This window comes from Phyllostomus hastatus, unplaced genomic scaffold (assembly GCF_019186645.2).
Source record: "Phyllostomus hastatus isolate PE091 unplaced genomic scaffold, TTU_PhHast_1.1 phas_scaffold_46, whole genome shotgun sequence".
Lineage (NCBI taxonomy): Eukaryota > Metazoa > Chordata > Mammalia > Chiroptera > Phyllostomidae > Phyllostomus > Phyllostomus hastatus.
Window position 1 is genome coordinate 15,835,359 of NW_025334032.1, and position 22,595 is coordinate 15,857,953.

General features: G+C 39.3%; 1 long non-coding RNA gene across 1 annotated transcript in view; it reads left to right on the forward strand.

Moving 5' to 3' along the window:
- The window catches only part of LOC123807406, a 50,621-nt gene extending 35,018 nt beyond the window's left edge, over window positions 1–15,603 (forward strand). The window contains exons 5-6 of the long non-coding RNA XR_006783646.1: window positions 9,780–9,984; window positions 15,211–15,603. This is a non-coding gene — a long non-coding RNA (uncharacterized LOC123807406). The remainder of the gene's footprint in view (window positions 1–9,779; window positions 9,985–15,210) is intronic.
- The last annotated feature ends 6,992 nt before the right edge of the window (window positions 15,604–22,595 follow it).

A 22,595-nucleotide genomic window follows, 5' to 3' on the forward strand; every position in this document is an offset into this window, starting at 1 on the left:
CAGGGCTCCTTTGCTTATAACTGACACAACTTAAGCTGAAATCACTGTAGTGGAATAGTACATTGAACCTCTATAGGGCCTCAGAGATTCAGGACAATAGGACAGGATTGCCCTCATCCATGAGAAAACCCATAGGTTTTGCAGAAAGTCCTTTCTGAGATCCTTCACCCATTACCACAAGAGGAGAATTCAAGGAGGCTAATTATTGAGCTCACCTTCCTCAGAGGGAGTTAGTTGGTCTAGTTTGGATTTTATGTCACTTGCATTCCCAAGTCGACTAATGGATGTCCGTGAAAACCTTTCAGCACCAAGGATGTACTTTCAAGAAAAGAAGACCTCCTGACATGTAAAATCTCACAAGTCCTGCACTATATCAAGAAGTATGCAGCCAGGAGCTTCTGAGGAGCTAAAAAGCACCCTATGGAATTAGTGGGCATATTTGAGCAGAGGTTGTTGACTTCCTGTTACCTGGAGAAACAGGAAAGCAGGAAGGTTGTATGGCCCATAGTGACAGGACCAAAACACAGCAGCAGTGGGAGAAACATGTTCTTTCCAAATTTGTGGGGAGAAGGGCAAGGCTGCCAAGTTTTCCTGTTGACCAGATGGATACCAGGAAAGTCCACTGAGCTGGAGCCTAGCTCAGAGACTTCTCCCAAGAGGGCTGCCGGGAAAAGGAAGTGTCAGGCAACAGTTCTCAGCTGAGGGTGGGGTTCCTGAATCCAGAATACAGAGAGAAACACCCAGTGGATTGACATTTGCAAACAGAAGGAATAAACAGCTAGATTATGAAATACATTTAAGTAATACTTTCTCCCCTCTTCTAGAGGAGCCAGAGTAGTGAGAGGAGAGCCGGAACACCAGGAGTGGATGGACAAATGCCAGCCCTTTTTTTTATTGCTGGTCCCGGGATTTCAGGGAATCCCTGAGGTCAGAAGCAGAGATGTTTCAACAGGAAGAAAAAGGAAGGTTTTGTTTAGATTGGAGTGGGATTTTTAATATCTGAGAATGTGACTGTTCTAATAACCAAGAGTGACCAGAAAAGTTATGGGACTGGTTTAAGGTATATTTAGGAGGTGGGGGAGGGGGGCAGGCAATGTAGAAACTGTTTGAAGTCAGTGGTCCCCACTATTTGCATTAGCTTAATTAGAAAAGAAGACTTACCGACCTAGTTCAGTAAGCTGACTGGACTGAATGCACATTTGGATCTGGAGTTCAAATGCTATAATATTCTCTCTCTCCCTCTCAGCTTATTTCTGTTTTATTTATTTTTTGTGTCTCTATAAACTTTTATTTTAAAGAATTAAGTCTAACAGTCAGAGTCATCATGAGACAGATTAAAATTCATGATGGAAATAATTTTTTAAAGATTTTATTTATTTTATTTTTTAGAGAAGGGAAGGGAGGGAGAGAAACATCGATGTGTGGTTGCCTCTCGCACACCCCCTACTGGGGACCTGGCCTGCAACCCAGGCATGTGCCCTGAGTGGAAATCCAACCAGTGATTCTTTGATTTGCAGTCCAGCACTCAATTCACTGAGCCACACCAGGCAGGGCTCAGTTTTTTATTTTTTAATTTAATCTTTATAGTATGTTTTTTCATTACTATTTGTCCTCCTTATACTGCCTCCCCTCAGCCATCACCACACTGTTGCCCATGTCCATGAGTCCTTTTTCCTATTTGCTCAGTCCCACCAAACCCTAGCCTCTTCCCCAACCATTAGCTGTCATCTGTCCATCTATGAGTCTGTCTATGTTTTATTTGCTAGTTCAGTTTGTTCATTAGAATCTACATATGAGTGAAATCATATGGTATGTGTCTTTCTCTGACTGGTTTATTTCACTTAGCTTAATATTCTTCAGGTCCATCCATACTGTCACAAAAGGTAAAATTTTCCTCTTTTTTATGGCCTACTATGGCCATCAAATCTGTTTAATTTTTATTTTTAACTCTATTGTGTCCATATGGTGGATAAGACGGTGGTGGCAACTTCCCCCTTCATTTTCATAGCTCATTGTTGAAGGCAAGTTAGCCCTTTTCTCTTACTGGTAACAGAAGGACTCTGGTCAGTCCCACTTGGAAGTTGTCTCTACCCCTTGAACCCACCTTTGCAGAGGGTAAAGGGGATACCAAGATTCATCAGACTCAGTTTTATCCCCTTCCTAGACTTAACCATCTAGCCAGAGTCACATGGGATGAGTGAAGGAATTTTCTCCAGGGGAAAGAGAAGTGTGGAGTCAATGAAATAACATTCATCTATTGTCAGGACAATGAACTTGAGAGTTAGGCATCAGCAGACATAGCACAGAAGCAGTCTGTGGAAGAGCCAATCACAAAAGGCTCTTGATTCAACTTCAGAAAAGACGGAAGTACTTTTACATTTTAGCATCCACTTTGCTGCCGTCTTCAGTGGAAGAAAAATGTGGTCCCATCTCCTCTCTAGTCTTTGTTCTTTGGTGTCTATAGCTGTGAGATGCTGAGTGGAGGGAAATGAAAGCACTGAGGCTGTGTTAACACTTTTCAAAATAGGTAAATTGCTCAAAGGAAGAGTGTATTGAAGGCCAACAACAAACATGCTCAGCAGTGCTGGAAATGCCAGACTGCTCCAAACTAGTTATTGAAACACAAAATTAGATATGGCCAGTAGTGCAGATTTTCTCACATATGACTAATATTTTTCTTTCAGTCTGTGACAACTAAGGGAATGCAAGGGAAGGCATTGTCCATAAATTATCATCAAGTATCTGGTATACATTTTAATGCAAATGACTACATGGGAATACAATTTCTCACCGTGCCCATCCCACTCCCTGCAATTGCCTAGTAACTCTGCATTTCATTACATAACTAAAAGACACCAAAGTAATTGTAGTTTTTTTTCCTTTTATGGTATAACAGTAGCAAAACTGAATAGGTTAAAATAGAACATAGATAATTTGGTTACTCTCTATTCTAATATTACTTGATTTTTAAAGTGTGTTCTATAAAGCAAGGTGTTCTAAATAACCATTAATAGACACATTAAAAGAACATTTCAAAGTTGTTGCCGGCATGGGTGACTTGACGGACATTTAAGTCAAGTAAGTAATAGATGTGGCGGCATCACTAGATAGCAGCTAACAACAGGAATTCTGCTTCTGCTTCTATGATTTAGTAGCTATGTAACAGACAGTGTACTTACCCTAAGTATTTCATCATCTAAAAATATGTGGGTATCTGGCTAGATGCTTGCTAAGGCTCCTACCTGTTCTAAAATATTGCATTCTTCTACAATGTTTAAACCCAGGGACTTAATTCTGTAAGCAATACAGCTCTTGAGCTTTAGTATTTCAATTAGCCAATTTATTGGACAGAATTACATGTGAGGTACTATGCCAGGAAATACAAAATAAAAAATTAACTTTTGTGGGATCCAAAATTCATTACTTTTCCCACTTTTGAATGGTTTCTCACCCCTCCCTCAAGCCATTACATCCCTCTATACCAAACTGAAATCCCAAGATAAACTTGCTTTTTTATTGTCATAAAAATACTTTTATTTTTCTTTCACTTAAAAAAAGTATAAGTTAAATATGGATACATGTTATAAAATTTTAGATAAGAAAAAATAGGCAACTGCTTTCATATATTTGCATTCATAAAAATACAGATTTTTAAAAACATAGAATCACAACAGCAGAAACTTGTAAACAATCTAAATGCCCATCAATAAAGAAGTGGTTAAATCAACTGCAAGGTCTCCATACTAAGGAGCACCACGTGCAGCAATGAAAAAGAATGAGAAATATTTCTTTGTCTGTCAAGATCAATTTATTAACATCACTCACTCCCTTGGAAATACCCCCTGTTGCCTTTCCCCTTAATCACCTGTAACACACAGGTGTGTAAATGCAATTCTCCACCACCAGGCAGCTGCATCAGACAGCTGAGTGCAGCAACAGAAAACAACAGACCACATTGATTGGTCTTCCATGAAATTCACAAACAAACATCGAGGGAGCCTAAGATGGCTGGACAGCCATTTGACATCTCTGTGGTCCAGTGCCCCTTCCACTCTCTTTCTCCTTCTCCTCTCTCTTGAAACCTCCACCACCTCTTGCCCCACCCACACTCCCACTGATGTGTGAGCTTCCCAGGGCTGCTGTGACAATATACCACCAACTGGGTGGCAGGTGGGAGGGTGCTTAAAACAACAGAAAGTTATTCTCTTGCAGTGCTGGAGGCTGGAAGTCTGGAGTAAAGGTGTCTGCAGAGCCATGCTCCCTCTGAATGTTCTAGGGAAAAATCCTTGTAGCCTCTTCCAGCTTCTGGTGGTGGCCTTGAATCTCTGATGTGAAGACACAACAGTCCAGTCTCTGCCTCTATCTTCACATGATGTTCTTCCTGAATGTCTGTCACCTTCTCTGTAAGGTCATCAGCCATATAGGATTAGGGTCTGCACAATGACTTCATCTTAACCCAATCACGTACACAAAGGTCTTATTTCCAAATGACAAATACTAGGGATTTGATTTCTACATATCTTTTTGGGGGACACAATTCAAACCCTTATAGGCAGACTTGTTGTTTTTGTTTCCTCTGGATATTTTGCTTTCTCTCAGATGACCACTTGGCTCCTTATTTCATTTTGGGGGGAAAGTCCAAGGGCCTTTCTATGGCTTACGAGGTCCTAGAGCTGTTTCCTCTTTTCTTCTTTTCTAATTCTCTGCCCCTCACTACTCCCCCTATTTCAGCGAAGTTGGTATCTTTGCACCCCAGGCACGCTTCACGTTGGGAACATGGCTCAACTTTGCTGATCTTACCCTGGACATTTTTCTGTCTCCTGTCTCCTTCAAGGCTTTGCTCGCATGTTACTTAATTGGTTCTCCTTACCATTTCTACTTTATTTTTCATAACAGAAGTCACTTTGTAACTTGCAACATAATGTTTACTTATTTCACTGTTTGAAATGCATTTACCACTATTAGAATTGAACCTCCACATGTGTTGTGTCACAAACACACTAATTATCTGTGTCCTGGCAGGTCCTCAGTGACTGTTTAATTCATCAATGTGTGCAACAACACCTTCCAAATATCTGTCAAATATTTTGGAGGACATATACCCCCTTGAAAAAAATTCCTGTTTTATATTTTTATTTAAAATTATGTTAAAGAGCCACAATTTAGGTTTAACAACTAAAATCTTCAGTAAAACAAATTAATATACAACAAAAATTGACAGGCCAGCCTAGAATATATTTGGTCAAAAGTAAAAGAACTGATATATTTATTAATGCAATTTGTAGAAAAATGTGAGGCTATTAAAAGTAAAAAGTATGGATTACCTTTTTTGTGACTAGAAAAACAACACATAGGTTGAAGGGTTTTTGTTGTTGTAATTTCAATTAGTGAAGTTGGTAGATCATGTTATTCTCTTGGTACTTACTAAGTATGCATCAAATATTCATGCATCTTAAGATGCTTTCTTGAAGCATTTATTTATTTTTCAATCTATCATTGAGATAATATTCTTATTTATTAAAAGCATTGTTTAAAAAAATTCTGCAGCTCATTAGATTATAGGAAGTGTCAGTAAATATTTGTTGGTCAAATTTCAAATAATGAATAGAGCTTGGCAAAAGAGGAAGACTTGGCATCTACAAAATTATACCACATAAAAATAGTTCCAGAATAAGTAGATGTCTGTAGGAAAATTGTGTCTCTTGTGGATTATTTGAAATCAATATTCAATTTGTAAGTACATTTTATTGATTATGCTATTACAGTTGTCCCAATTCTTTTCTCCCCTATATCCCCCTTATCCCCACTCTGCCCTGTATCCCCCCATCCTCCAGCATTTCTCACCCTTTAGTTCAGGTCCATGTGTTGTACATATAAGTTCTTTGGCTTCCTTATTTCCTATACTATTTTTAATCTCCCCCTATTTTATGCCTACCAATTATGCTTCCTATTCCCCGTACCTTTCCCCCCAGTCTCCTTGCCCCTTCGCACTGATAACGCTCCATTTCTGTGAGTCTGTTCCTGCTCTAGTTGTCTGCTTAGTTTTTGTTTTTTAGGTTCAGTTGTTGATAGTTATGGGTTTGTTGTCATTTTATTGTTCATAGTTCTGATCTTCTATTTCTTAGATAAGTAACTTTGACACTTCATATAATAAGGACTTGGTGATGATGAACTCCTTTAACTTTATCTTATCTGGAAAGCACTTTATCTGGCCTCCCATTCTAAATGATAGCTTTGCTGGATAGAATATTCTTGGATGTAGGTCCTTGCCTTTCATGAAGTCAATATTCAATTTAATAAAGGATATGCTTAAAATAATTAGGAATGATAATTTCTTTTAAATACCATACCATATGCAAGTGACTGTCATAGCAGGATTTAGAGCAATACACTAAAATATGTCAATTTGACATGATTTAATATTATTCACAGTGATGATATGTGTATGAATATAATTTTCAATCTAGAAAACCATATCAATGTGTATGTTAGAAAGATATTGTTCAAGTAAATAAAATGTCAACCTAAAATAACAATGAGATCAAATATGTGGAGTTGACTCACTTATCTGTAGTTTTTGGATAGTCCCCACCCTCTTCTCCCAACCCTTCCCCGACCCAACTCTCAAGTCCTATAGTTAAAACAGTCTTCCTGAATCAGAGGTGAGATGAATCAAGTACAAAGTTGTTTAAGGAATCTGATTCAAATGGAGATAATAAAGCTATATGTATGACACAAATATTATCAGAAATAAGTTAGTTCTTATTTGGTATAAGTTTAAAAGCAGTATCTTATATCTGTTCAATGTTTACAGTAGAAAATAAGGCTCTTCTAGCAGAGTCACAAAATTATTTCAGAGGTGCTAAATTACATAACAGAAAGTATCCTTACAGAAATGTTGGTGGGAAATATGCCCATATCTTAAAATCTAGGCAAAAAATTTCACCTTGAATGTTAGTGCAAGTAGAAAGTCTCAGTCATTGTTTACCTTGGAAAGCTCTTTAAATTTAGGCATTTACACCATTTGATAAATAATATAGTCGTGTCTGTGAAAAGGAGTTTCAAGTCATCATTTGGTTTATTCATTGTAAGCCAGTTTTTCCCAAAAAGACATTGCCTCCTATACTTCTTATCTAGTACTTCCTATAAGTCATATGGAATCAAAGTAGAAACACATAATTAGCCAATGACAGGTTCATCTATAGAGTTAATAAATTATTTACTTGCATCATGCCTATATCTAGAAACTACCACTTTCTAACTGAGTAGATAAATGCTTGTGGAATAAGTAAAACAGGGTATGGTATTTTCATCTAATGTTATGATTGGTGAGGAAGAGTTTACATAAAGTCAAGCATTATAGTGGAATGATGAAGAAGCTTAGAATAGTCATTTCAGGCAGAACCCAACATGTAGTCTGGGAATGTAGGAGTTTAGGAGTCTGCAGTAACTTGCAAGGGTTCAATATGTCCACATCTTTCTAGCTCTGTGACCTTGAGCAAGTTAATTAATCTCTCAAGGCCTCAGTCCCTTCATCTATAAAATAAGTATAGTAATAATGTACACTTTTAATTTCAAGTGCATAATTAACACTATGCTTACATGTAAGTACTCAGTAAGTCTCAATTCTGATGATTTTATAGACTGAATAAATTCCATTTCTCACACATATATACTAGTAATTTTAGAATTTTGAGATGTTATTGGAATTACTACACTATACATCCACTTAGTAGAATTGATACGTAGATAGGGATAGGGACAGAGACAGAGACGGGATATTTTTAGAATCACAGGTTGGAATCTTTAGTCCAGAGAAACTCAATGCTAAATTCAAGGCCACAGAACTTGTGAGAAGAAAAGTCAGAATCCAGCTTGCAGAATCACCCTTGTTTTTCTTTTTGCCATATTTTGCTGGACCACTCAAAAGAGAGAAACTGGTGTGGATCAATTCAGTGTCCTTATGGAGGCTTACCAGTGATCATGATTATGTCCATTTTCAGATAGAAACTTGAAAAAAATGGTGAGGGTCATGCTTCTTTGTGATAAGCATATCATAGGATTAATGTGAGAATAATACTTTTTCAAGTCTGAAAATTATTAAATTGATATTTTAATAATTGGATCCATATAGATCAAATGAGATTTGTCAGAATAGCAATGCAATTTTACAGATACATTATTGTTGCATCCTAGTTTAAGTACTTAAGATGATTATGTTTATCAGTATTACTAAATTTTTTCAAAACTACCCCCCCACCATTGACTTTATTAATTTCAGCCTGAGCTTCTTAGGCAGGAGATGAAGTACAATCATGACCCAAGTCAAATAAAATCTAAGCATAGTTGTTAACAAACATTTACATTGTTGCCAGAACTCAATTGTTATAACACTACTAAAAAGCTCATAAATTAACTAAAACTGTATGTTCTGCACTTTCCCCAAGAAATCTCCATGGAAAGCTTAAGCAATGTAAATGGTGTGTAGCTTTTGATGAATTATGCTGCTCTCACTCCTAATGTGGGGTTGAGTTTCTCATTATTAAATGGTCGTGTGCCAAGATAGTTGGTGGCCTAATGGTCAATTAAATTGCAAATGGACTTTAAAGACCAAGATTAGTTATTTCCCTTTACTTTCAATTTTTTAATAATTCACTCAAATCCCTGAGAAAATTTTAAATGTACCTCATTTGCAGTCAGGTGTTAAGAATTATAAAATACTGTTTTCCAAAATATTTTTTTACAAATAAACATTTTCAAATAGCAAATCAGACAACACTGGAATTATGAGATAGTTAGAAGTAACAGTGACAATGCCAATGTATCAGAAATGCAATATCTCCATTTCAGTATTGAGGATATTTAATTCTGCTTCATTGTTTCAGATTTACAACTTTCATACCTCAGAGGGAAAAGCTCCATGGACGTGTTTTGTGCAACAAGTATAGGTCTTATAACTGTGACCACTGTAAACAAGTGGTTTCAAAGGATTCACATTTGGGAAAATGCTTGAAAATTTCTTACTGGATTTTCCCATTGTCTTATATTACTCACTTTACACAGAACTTTAGTGTTGGTGGGAAAAAAGTACCTAGATTTCCTGCACCTCCAATCAAACCGTGCAGGAAGAGTTCCAGACTCATGGCCATGGCCCCACAGTGAGCCCATAGAGCACCCTCTGATTATCTGATATCATAACAGGGATTTGTGTGCAACACTGAAAAGTACCTAGAAAGCCATGTGATTAAAGTTGAAAAAACCATGCGCTTCTCTTCTATGGTAATCTATGTTTGCAAAAAAAAAAAAATTAAGAGGTCAGGAGGTCTGTCATATACAGATTGAGACATGGACACTGAATACAAAACAGCAAAAGATGCATTACAAATTATGGGCATGCACAAGGTTGAGGTGCATAGAAAACCTGGATCTGGCAACTCAGAGGAGGTGGGGGAGAAGGTACAGGAGGCCCTGAGCTTCTCCAGATGTCAGTGCTGCTTTCAAGTGTAATTCTCCCAAAGCTTAGTTGACTGTGACAGCCTTCTGGGGTGCCTGAGGAAAGGAGGGAGAAGGGGCAAGTCCTAACTAGGAGAGGGATCTCAGGATTTTTTTAAACTTTTTTTACATTATTATAGAGTAACAAGAAGTTGCAAAAATCATAGAGATCTCTCTACAACTGCTCTCCTCCATGGATACAGTAATACCTTGTACTGATGCAGCATTATCCGGCTTCTGAAACACATGGTCCCATGACTAACTATGTCCTGTGTACTTCCTTACAGTACTGTGAAAGGAAGAGCATTTGCTTTGTACCACACAGATGGTGTTACCCTGGGAGAAACCAGAGGGAAACATGTCGACATGAGGCACAGTATCTTGATTATGAGAAGATTCCAAGGCATGACCAGGAGAGCTGATGGTGGTGATGGGGAGGAGGAGACAGAAATGATGCATGTTGTTGTCAGGGGCCCCCAGGCCCTGAAAGGTGTAAGTACTAATATAAAAAACAAGAGCAAAATATTTGTGTTGTTATTAACATATGTACCAAGTCACCTGTTGTCCAGTATCATATAAATGAAGCTTTTCTGTCTTGAGAATAACTTATCTAGATAAGTAAAGGTGAATCCTTTAACACCCAAGGTATTAATGGGCCACTTAATGGAAAGTTTTCTAAATTAAAATATAGATTTCTCAACTGTTTAAACAATATATCCTATATTTAATTAAACATTCTTTTATTTACACAGTGTGCAATGTGATGTTCTTGAGAGAGCATCACCCCAGTGTGTTTTTAAAAGGAATTGGTTCTAGTAGTACTTTTGCTTTCAGTGAGCTAGATTGCCAAACAGCAAAATAGCACTTTATCTCTCTTCTTGATCCTCAGGATGGCTGTTTTGATCTAGAACCATTTTAGAACCACAAAGAGCCATCTAGAACAAGCCTTTCTGGGCTAGTTATTCAACACCTGCTTTGACTAGAGCAGCTCCTCATTTATCTTTACTATTTATTTGTAATATTTGAGATCTGCCTAAAATTTTACTTGAGAACAAGAACTGCTATTAAGACATATTTTGACAACCAAAGAATCAGATTATCTCTTTATGATCATGTGACTCTAGTTTTGCCATAAGCTAGGATTCACAGCTAGAATATTAAGATTCCCCAGGCTTTTGAAGATGTTTCCAGTAGATATTCCAGGTGCTCATCATTCTCCATCTCCCATGTATTGTCCTTGACTCCTGATGGGAATAGAATTTTAGCCATTGACAGTATGCCCTTGGGCGAGGGAGCAGTTCCATCCCACAGGAGGATGGAGATCCATTGATAAACTTGAAGCTGTGATTCAAATCAATTGAGACAAAGTATGAATAGTGTGAATGAACAGTCTCGAAGTATCCAAGATTTGCTTTTTTGAAAAAATCTCTTGTATCAGCATGAAGTTGAATGAGGAAATGTCATTGTGGATCAAGTTAAGGAAACATGACTATCTTTCTGTAAAATTAATTAACAAATCAGAAATTGACGTAATGGTCTTTCAACTGATCCTCTGATTCTCCGAGAGAGAACTGCATTCTGTTGCCATCTGGCCTTTTGACGTACCAGTGTTGTTCACATCATCATGTTTTTTCCTTCTTAAAAAAAAAATCCTCAAATTAATCATCTGTGTCTCTTCTGGCAGCTTGATTTCCTTGGTAGTTGATGTGATGGAAACAAGTCACATGCCTAAACATTTCAAGAATTTTTTTAAACTAGTCTCTGGGCAATTTTCTCTAAAACTCTCTTTTTTCCCATTGTCATCAAAAGTGCACCATAATTCCTGAAGTTAAAACACCAAAGATCAGTTTACTCCAAATTGTTCTGGTTGTTATATTTTAACAGACTCTGAGGCATGTGTAATATTAAAAATTATATCTCTAATGTTATAATGAGATTAAAAATCTGGCACACTAGTGGATAGTGAATCATATAATCACATTTCTTATAAAAATGCTTCTGTGACAGTTTAGATTCTAAATATCATTCACATTCATGAACTAAATCAGTGAAGAAATACTAAAGGTCAGGAGTGTTAGTAATGGACCCATCTCAAGGAAGTGCCCATAGGATAGCTTTATTTTTACTGGGTAAACCTTTGATTCTGACATAATCTTTTACTGAAAGTAAAAATTATGGAATAACCAGTCAGAAAAACAAATTGTCCATCTGTGTTTTTGCTGGTCCTCAGGGAGAAATAGGGAAAAGGGTGACATCTTTTGGATTCTCTAAAATGATTAACTTTTAAAACTTAGAATTTATCATTTTATGGCTGCATGGAGATTGGTCAGTACTTGTAAGAGTAGAATTTTGCAAGCGGGCCTATTTTTATTAGCACTGCATGACTTCAGAACCTTTACCAAAATTCTTTCCATCCACTTTCCAAGCCAATGACAAGATCATTCTCTGGATGATGGGCTTTGTGCTCTAATCCATTTTGAAGCTATTGAAGAATTTTTAAAATTATATTTATCATTTTGTCTCCCAAATTATACAGTATCTTTGATATCATATTTTGTTATTTCAGATTTATAAATGACAAAATTACTCAAAGAGTTCCATAACTCTTCAAAGATTAGCCATACAATCAGGAAAGACTCATGTCCAAATGTAGAGGAAGAAAAGTTTAAATAGCAATTTAGTGAAGGGTGACCATGTAAGTCACCATGCCCTCTACCTTATCAGGGAGCACATTACTCTCTTCCGTCTGCTTCATGCCCTGTTCCGCTGCATGGCCTTCTGGTCAACCCTTCTCGGAATTCCTCACAATAATGGAAGCTGCCTTAACCACATAAGTAAGTCTTTCTGGCTGATAACTTCTGCCTGTCAGTGAAGTTTGTCCAGACTGCACTTGTCCTCTGTGCAGAGCAGCACCGTGACAGCACCTTTGACCTATGGGAGGTGGAGACAAGCACTTACTAACTCAAGTTTCTAAAAACACAAGGGTCAGGAACAGTCAAAATGAGAAAATGAAATTAAGAGTTATTTCTTGAGGTAAAAATTAGCATTTGGCAAGACCCATCAAATGACTGATGCTTTCAAAGAGAGAGAGAGAGCCATGTTATCAGCAAAGCCAAGGAAGAAAGAAGTGGCATGGTGGCTCATTCCAACCCACACTCCTGCACCTCAGTCATCCTCTGAACAGCATAGACTTCCTTGAATTCAGAGCTAGATTCCAAATAATCCCTAGCCTGCCTCTCCCCACTGTCTTCTGAGGTCAGCCACCAAGTCTTCATGGGTCTCCAAACCAAAACTACTGAACATCAGCTGCAATCAGAAACTTGAGCCTACCAGGGACTTTCTGCATACTTTTGAAAATAAATGAAGTCTAAATACTCTCCTTCATAGTCATCATTTAAAAAGTCCAACCTCTATTTCTCAACAATTCTCAGGAATTATTTACAGTAATTTGTATGACTATATAAAATTATAGGCTGAATTTCCCATTTCTATCATTGGATTTAAAAAAAAAACATGAAATTTTGATGTTTTTGCATTCAAGCATATTCTTCTTCTTAGACATTAATAATGATTTGTGGGGGAGGGGGCCCCACTCACAGCCCTCCCCCCCCCCCCAGCTGCCACAGATGAGAATAAGTCTACCAAGACATGATCTGCTTGGGAAGGAAAGGTGGCTGATCTCTCAAAGGAGAAGGGCCAAGAGCCTTTTCCTCAATGGCTTTATTGGGTTTGTTTGCACAAGAATTCAGGTAAAGCTCATTAATCATTGCCAGGCAGTAAGGATCAAATAATGGATAACAAAGAACTCTGAGGGCCTATTTTGAGTCAGGGTCAAATAGCTAAAGAGCTGTAAAACTTTCAGGAACAAAGTTACTTCTTGCTTGGACCCTTATCAGTTAATTGAGAGCATTCTAAACAAAGCAGGTTTTACAGGATTTTACATATTCTTTCTTAGGCCTGATCACCTGGGAAACCTGCCCTTTCCAGCACAGGGCTGCACCACCCTGTCATTGTTTCAGGCTTAGGTGGAGCAAGGGAAGTAAGGCAGCCAAGAGATTAGGAGATTTTCTCGCAGACAACGAGGACTCAGGCTACGTCAAAGCTGAGAGGTGAGGGTCCATCACCCCCTTTTGCTGTAGCCCCCAAAGTCCTTCCTTGGGGGCCTCCCATGTGATTGTGCCTGTCTTAGATCATTCCCCCCTAAGGGGAATCTTACCTGTCATTGGCTAACTGACCAAGCATTGGGGGCCAGGCAGAGTGAAGTAAAAGGAACAGAAGTGGCGCTCCTGCCAGGGAGATAAGCTTTTGTCTCCTTGGTGGCTTACAGTCCAAGGTTGTTCCCTCAGCCTTAGCCTTGGCGGGGGTTACAGCTTCTGATACCAGGCAGGGCAGTTTCCAACAATGATTATAAAAGGAAAAATTTTAGTCCAAAGAATGTATAACATAAACAACAAAAGTCCAGAGAGGAGCTTAACTGGCAAATTGTCTGAAGCACTGCATTTGTTAACTGGCTTGGCTTGTAGCCATCTCACAAACTCATATCCTTTACAACATGCTGAAACTATTTATTGTGTGCTTGTAAGATTGATGCTTTTATTTCAATCATAGTTTAGTATCAAAGTAAAGGTGGAAGTGATTCCATTTGCTATTTTGAAATTTTATTTCAAAGGCTTTGAGAAAATTAGAATTCAAGTAAGATGATAAGTTAATTTGTGTCTCCCAAGTTGTACATATCATGTAAAAGTTAGAAGGTTTTTAGATACAGTGATATACATGCATAATGAAATGTATTACTCAGAAACTCCCTTTCAAACACTACAAGCAATGCTTTAATTTCACCAACATTTTTGTCTTGTTCAGAGGGGAAGGCATAAGCCTATGGAAAAGCAGTTCTAATTATGTCCTTTCTGGAATCTTCTATCATCCAAACCCATAAACATTTCTTTGCTGTGCTGTGATCCTGAGACTGGGTGAAGTTAATGTCAGAAAGAATGTAGCATTTCATTAAAAATTGTATTAAGCCATCACTCTAGTTAGTATATGAGGAGAATTGCTAAAGTAATAAAATGAGAGGGTGAAAGAGAACCTCAAAATCCAGCCAGCCATCACATGTTTTTACAGATGTGGTACAAGATAATGTGAAAACATGGAATTTGGATTGAATCTGAGACCAGTGTGAAGTATGACTGCCTCTTTCTAGCACTAGAGATATTACCTTCCTGGGCCTCAGGTTCCTCATCTGTGTAACAAAGACACAATATACAGACACTAAACAAAAAGTTGTAGTTAAATGCCTGTTTTATAGAGTAAATGTTTAGAAATGTCATTTTCCCCTTTCTATATAAAAGCATCTTGAGCTGCAAATGTGCTGGAACAACCTTCTTGACTTCAGCCTTGAGTCATCCTCTTACACCAGTTAGCACCTTGTGCCATCATCTGATGTGAACCTTCCTTGGGCCTTGCTGGGTGTTGTTACAGTTACGTGAGAAGATAACTAATGAGGTAACTGTATGTACACATGTAAGCAAGGTGATCTATGGTAAGACTCTGTGACTGTTTCTGGGGAGCTGATTTCCAAGGTTAACCTGGATATCTGAGATCCTCAAATGACAAATGAGATCCCCTTCATGGCACATAGGTTGAACATGTGTATGAGTTTTACTACACATTGGCATGACTTACCTAGTTATAGAATACTCTTACCTTTTCCAAATCCAGCTTCACAACCTTGTAACCCTGATGATGTCCCACCTGCCATAAACCTACTGTGAAACCGGAGATCACCCACACTCCTGGGGAGCAGCAGCAGTCTCCTAGTCTTTCTGTGAATGAAGAGCCCCTCACTCTGGATATTTGAGAAGGAGAGTTTGAGCGTACCAAAATTCCAAAGACTTTTAAAAATTGTTTTCCCACCCTTGATACATAGAAATTTCTATTCATCAAAGAAGATTCCCCAATCCAGAGGAACATGAAAAAAATTAAAATTATTCATAAGCCTAGCAACCCAAGATAATTACTAATTTTTATCTTTTCATATTTGGCATCAAAATGTAATAGAGGTTCTAACACACTTTTTTATTTAATAAGTAATATATGGCCAGCTTTTTCTATGCCATTAGATATTCTTGTACAATATCTTTCTTTAGTGGCTAAGTACAATGTATCCATTTTGGGCAGGGCATATACTAAAATAAAAGACACTTAATTGAAATAATGAGAGAACAAAATAAAAATTAGTATATAGCACTTGTCTTGAATGAATTAAATGTACTGTAGATAAATTAACCCAAGCAACCAGCCTTTGGTACAAATTGTGGGGGGTATGATAGGCAACATTTTCATTAGTATTAAATTTCAAATGATATCTGTTATATAACTTAACTGGTATAGTAGGCTGATATATAACAATCTAAAAGGGCTGTCTCTTTTTATAATTAAGACAATCAATATCAGAAGAACAAAGGCACAGGAAGCATTTAAAAATATATAGTTATGAAATACAAGAGGCACTTATGAGAAAGCAGGAAGAGTGTTTAGGAATGATTAGTCTGAGTGTGAGATGATGAAGCCACCATTAAGTGAGGGGTCTACTTCCTGTGGGCTAGGAATCAGAGGCATAACTGTGGGGCCTGGACAAGAGTAAGTGTGGGGGGTGTGAGCTGGCCATCAGTGTCCGTATCCTGCTAATGCTAATCGCAGGCTCTTGTGCATCTCAAACACCTCTTAAAGAAGAGTGTTTGTTAAACACCTAGAATGTGGCAGGCTCCTTGCTGGTGCTGGGGACACAGACACAGGACACTACCTCTGCTATTCAGGACTCAGGTACAGTGGGATAGCAGGACATAGATACACAGTGACATTGCCACCCTAAATGAAGGTTCTAAGGAACACAGAATAAATAGTGCACAGGGTGTCTTAGGGATGGGGTGTTTTCCTAGAGATATTATCTAAACTGAATCATAGAGTGAGGAGTTGTACTGCTGGGCAAGCCGAAGAATGGCCAGGTTTTGGAAAGTCAAACTAAAGCAAGTGCCCAGGGGTCACACGTGGTGCGCACACCCCGCACTCTAAGTTCCAGAGAAGATGGAAGACAAGTACAAACCCTGAGCCTTGTCCTCAGGATCACCAAGCCACATTCCCAATGGCTTAACCACCTCCTTTTTTGTTTTTTGATTGTTGTTCAAGTACAGTTTTCTGCCTTTTACCCCCAACCCAGCCCACCCCCCAGCCCTCCCCTTCTCCCTCCCATTTCCTCCCCCCCCTTCCCCCGTTATTGTCCATGTGTTCTTTATACTTGTTCCTGCAAAGGGCTTAACCACCTCCTGAGCCCACTTCCTTCTCAAATATGTTTACAGCCACCATCTGAGAAGGACTCACGGAGTCAGCTAATTCTAGAGGACTGATATTTGTTGCACACACACCTGCTTGCATATCTGGTCTACACCTCTCTCTAGTGTGCATTTAAGATTCACTTGGAACAACTGCGTGTTATTTTATTCCATCTCACTCTATTCTGTGAAAAGCCCCTGCTTACTTTGGGTGGTGACGTTTACGTGATGGTGACATTTACGCTACAGCCACTTTACAGCTGTAACTTGAGAAGTGCACTTGGCAGAGGTAGTCTGCAGCTTAGGAGTCATTAGGAGTGTGAGACAGGGGCCTGCCCAGCACAGCCACCCAGGCTCTACTTCTCCCTACACTGTGGATTTCTTTCTGTATGTTACTAGAACTCCTACAAACAAAATACTTTCAGCATCAGAAGCCCATGGAGTTTTCGAGGAGTGACCCAGAAAAACCCCTAGAATTTATTTATAAAAAATTGTGTATTTATTCATACATGTTTAAACTTGTCACTTTCAAAGTACTCCCCATTTGATGCAAGACACCTATCAACACATTTTTTCCATTGCTCAAAACAGTTTTTGAACTCATCAATTTTGATGTCTTTTAGTGCTTCTGAATTTTTTTCCTTCTTCCAATTTTATTTTAATCATTGTTCAAGTACAGTTTTCTGACCTTTACTCCCATCCCAGCCCACCCACCGCTCCCTCCCCACCTCCCTCCCATTTCCACCTCCCCCAGTTTTTGTCCATGTGTCCTTTATATTTGTTCCTGTAAACCCTTCCCATTCTCTCCTGAAATTCCCCTGAAATTCCCTCCCCTTTCCCCTCTGGTCTCTGTCAGCCTGTTCTCTATTTCAGTGTCTTTGGCTATATTTTGCTTGTTTGTTTGTTTTGTTGTTTAGGCTCCTGTTAAAGGTGAGATCATATGGTATTTTTTTGTTTCAGGTCTTCCAATGGGCAAAATGTTTCCCTTTGAGGACATTTTTCATCTGGGAAACAAAAAAAATAGTCACTCGGGGGCAAGATCAGGTGAATAAGGAGGGTGGGGAACAGGGTTCACACTGATTCTGGTCAAAAACTGCTGAACACTCAGTGCGATGTGGGCAGGTGCACTCCTAAATCACCCATCATGAAATGGGCAAACATTAAAAGAGTCTTCAAAAAAATTCACTAAAGCCAAATGCAGCCTCCCACAACAATGCCAGCTGGTACACTGATACAGATATGTTCTTAGAACACTCACCTTGCAAGGAAAGCCTGTGCTATAAGGGGCCTATTCTCCAGAAGATAATTTCATTTTGGGGGGTGCTGCCTCATTAGACAACATATTTCATTAGTGATATCAAGATTGGTGCATACACACAGCAAAATAGAACTTCTCTTTATTACAATTACAAAACTCTTGGAAAAGTTTGGAAGTGTAACACTTACTTTTAATATTACAAGTTCTTTTGCTGGTGATGTTGCCTGGAGAAAGCACTTAGATCTTCGCTTTTCAGACACTTTTGCTGGAAGATGTCATCAACCATGCCGCTCACCCAAAATGTCAAAGCCAGTATTTTTTTCTCAGTTTTGCTTCCACTAAGGCCACATGGCAAAGAAAACTGGAAACTAATTGAACAAACATAAAGCAACAGATACTGCTTAAGAGATAAATCAAGGCAAAACAAAGGTGCTTTCTTCAGTGGACATTGTTCATAATCATTGTTAGATGATTGGGAATCTGCACTGGGAATTCTGGCCAGCACCCCTGTGCTCGCCGGTGGTGAAGAAGTGGTGGCAACTTAGCTGGTGTCACTGTTCTGGGGAGCCAGGGAATGTCATATGCCAAAAAAACTTCCCACACCTCTGCTGTTTGCCCAGGTGAACCAGGAATGAGAGTGTGGGTAGCAAGCCTGAGAAAGGTCAGATCACACACACACATGGTAATTTATGGGCTTTCCTCAAATCAGAGGATCTGTGGCCTTGGCATAATGAACATGCCACTGCCCAAGTCTGATGTGCCCCCAGTGAGCTGATAGGCCCATAAGACTTCTCTGTTCTCTTTTCTTTGCTCCCAAGAAATCTCTCTGTGGTATAGGAAAATCCCTAACCAGACAGCCTCTCAGGGCTTCAGGTCCTCAGCTTTAGTTTGCATGGAGGTTTTCATACTATATGGAGTGTTATGGTGATTCAGAAACTTACTCTGTAATGCAAGTTCCCTGAAAGACTTCGGAAATGGTCCCTTGAAGAGTAATCCATGAAAGCTCCCTAGAACTAGGTAAGTATCACTGGAGGGGGAAGCCAGGTTCTGGCCTGCTGTGAACTTCCTCCCAACCCCAGGTGCTGCTGGGATGTCAGAGCTGAGCAGAGCTGGGGGAACAGGTGGGACAGGAGATGGCAGCCTGGCACTTTGTGAGTTTCAGGGAGAGTGTCTGTGGGGCCTCTGGGCACCATCTGGAGCCAGGGAGAGCTTTCCTCTCCTCCCTTCCCCAGGATCTGGCTGGCTTCTACTGATCCTTCAGGTCTGTCCCTACAAACCCATTATTACAGAACCCCTTTCTCTGCATAGCACTCCCCTTGTTACTGGATTCACCCTTTCTGCCAAGTCACTTGGAGGTAAATCTGGAGTCCTACTGTGTCCACCCCCTGCCTGGTACAGAGCTTGGCACTTAGTAGATGACTAGCAGACACCCATGGCCTGGGGCCGGGTCAGTGTCAGCCAGATTCTTCCCACAGAAGTGCCAGCTAAGGGGCACCATCTAGACACCTCTTGGCAGTGTCAGGGACTACCACCTGTGTGGGAAGACATCGTCACTAAACACCTGTAGCTCCTCTCCTCCCATGATGAGTCATCTCAAAGGAAAAGACACACAGCCAATGCTCCACTTGACATCAGGAATGTGGCAGGAAATGTTGGTTTTTACTGATGTCGTCTAAAGGTGACAATACATCTTCACTAGAAATCCTAGTGGAATAGGGGCTTAAAACTTCCAAAGTGGGCTTGAACTCTAGCTGGGTGCTCAGATTCCTGGTGCACTGAGGACCAAAAAAGGTGTCACAGGAACAAAACTGGCAGTGAATTTCATGGCACTTCTGATTCCTGGGAGAAATCCTTTAGGGCAGTAAGACAGGGAAATGCAGGAGCAAGTGAAGGGGGAGAAGCAAGTGGCCTAAAGGTTCCCTTTAAAGCACAGAGCAAAGACCCTAAGAATTCCAAGTTACATCTACACTTTAAAAAATAATAGATTGTATTTTTAGTGTCAATTCAGGTTTACAGAAAAATTTACTGGAAAATACAGAATTTTCATATACATTAGTCGCCCTTACCTGCGGTTTCGCTTTTGGTGATCTCAGTTACCCATGCTCAACCACAGTGCAAAAATATTAAAGGGGAAAATTACAGAATAAAATATTCATAAGTTTTAAATTGTGAATGGTTCTGGGTAGTGTGATGAAATCTTACACCATGCCCACTTCACCTGTTTGTCCAGCGGGTCCACGTTGTGTACCCTTCCTGCCCATTAGTCACCTTGTGGCCATCTCAGCTGTCAGATCCACTATCTTGGTGACACAGTGCTTGTGTTCAAGGAGTTCCTATTTTATTTAACAATTTCCCCAAAGTGCAAGAGCAGTGGTGCTGGCAGTTTGAATATGCCAGAATAGAATCCATCAAGTGCTTCCTTTCCATGGAAAGTTGAGGCCAGTACAATACAGTGTTTTGAGAGAGAGTGTATATTCACATAACTTTTATTACTGTATGTTGTTGCAATTGTCATATTTTATTACTAATTATTGTTGTTAACCTCTTATTCTAATTTATAAATGAAACTTCACTCTAGGTATGTATGTATAGAAAAAACATAGTACATATAGGGTTCATCCAGTACTATCTGTGGTTTCAGGCATCAAACTGGGGGGATCTTGGAATGTATACCCTGCCAATGAGGGGGGACAGCTGTGTTCCCTAACCACCCCACACCTTTAACAGTTTCCCCTGTTACTAACATCCTGGATTCAGGTGGCACATTGTAGACAATTGATGAGCCAATTATGAGCTATAGTTTATTTTAGGGTTTACTCTTGGCATTACATATTCTGTGAACTTGGACAAATGCATAATGGCATGCATTTGTTATATGGTATCATGCACAATTGTTTTACCACCGTCAAAATTCTCTGTGCCCCACCCATACATCACTCCTCCTGACTCATCCCTGACAACCACTGATCTTTCACTGTGTCTGTAGTTTTGCCTTTTCTAAATGTCACGTATTTGTAATCATACAGTGTGTAGCCTTTTTAGACAGGTTTCTTTCACATAGCAATATACATGTAAGGTTCTTCCATGTCCTTTTATGGATTAATAGCTCACTTTTTATCACTAAATAATATTCCATTGTAAGAATGTACCCAAGTCCATTAATCTATCTTCTATTTTTAAGTAAAGGAAATGACAATTTTGGAGAAAGGTGAAAAGAAAATGCCTCCTTTATCCATTCATTTTTTCCTTTTATTTCATTTCTCTACTTCCTTGTGCCAAAATAATAAAGTGATCTAAATGTAATGAAACTAGAAGTTGGTGAGCGGTGGGGTCACTAAAGTGTAAGTTGTTGGTTCCTGTTTCAATCGGGGCCTGCCCCAGGAGTACATATAAATACTCTGTGACCTCATTTATTAAAAATAGAGTGGTAAGCTAGGTCTCAACTGCTCTCGCATAGGAACGGCTTGGAACACTAAATCTAACTGCTGCATTACATTTTGCAAACATGCTCCAGGATATGAATCACTAGAGCTGTTTTATTCAGCACTCATCTTCCCAATAACACTAACCCTAATGGCAGGCAGACATAACCTTAGTTTTTAAAGAAATCCTAAACCCCAAGGTGTCCAGTCTGAGTACTGAAGAAGGTAAACCATCCAGATGCTTGTTGAATAACGTCATGCTTCTACTCCTAACTACTCGGCACTAAGCCACTTGGCTATCTCATAGTAGTTTTTAATTTTAAAATATCCAACACATTGTTCTGTAAAATCCATTTAAATGAAATTCATTTTGTGAGTGTTAGCCATGTAACTCACAGGAAAACAAAATAGATCTCAAACCATGTGCAAATAATAGCATAAGTGAGCCAGCATCAGCACTTTAGAAGGAACTCAGCCTTCCCATATTTGGGAAGGACATGAATTATGTGTGGTACCATGAGAGAAACCACTGGGTGGCTGAGCGCCCACCCCAGCTGACAGATGTGAAACCCAAGATGGGAAAAGGGAAGCCCATGGAGGAGACTGAGGCTGGCAGGTGGGGTACAAGAGAAAGAAGAGCAGTTCCCTCTGCTTGCTCTGAGTCAGCTGGTCTGGATGGTCTGAGGTGAAGGCTATAATACCCTTTGCCACCCCCCAACCCCTCCCAAACCCCTACATACCACAAGGTATGAAAATATGTCATCCTGGGTGCTGCAGCCACACATTCCTAAGCAAGAGGATTTTTGAGTCAGTTGATGTTTGACCAGAGATATATACAGGAATATTAAAGTATTTTAAACATAGGTAAAGCTACAGCCCACTTTCAATTATCCATGGTAATGAGGTGGCAAGACTGAGTGAAAGACACAGAAGAAGGGGGAGGAAGCTAAGACTCAGGAATACTCACTGGGTGCACTTGGCCTCTTTTGATTCTCTTCTACAAATCAGCATGAGGTTGTGGTTATCCATATTTTGACAGATAATGAAGTTGCAGCTCAGAGAAGTCAATAAAGCCACTTAAAATTTCACAGCTAA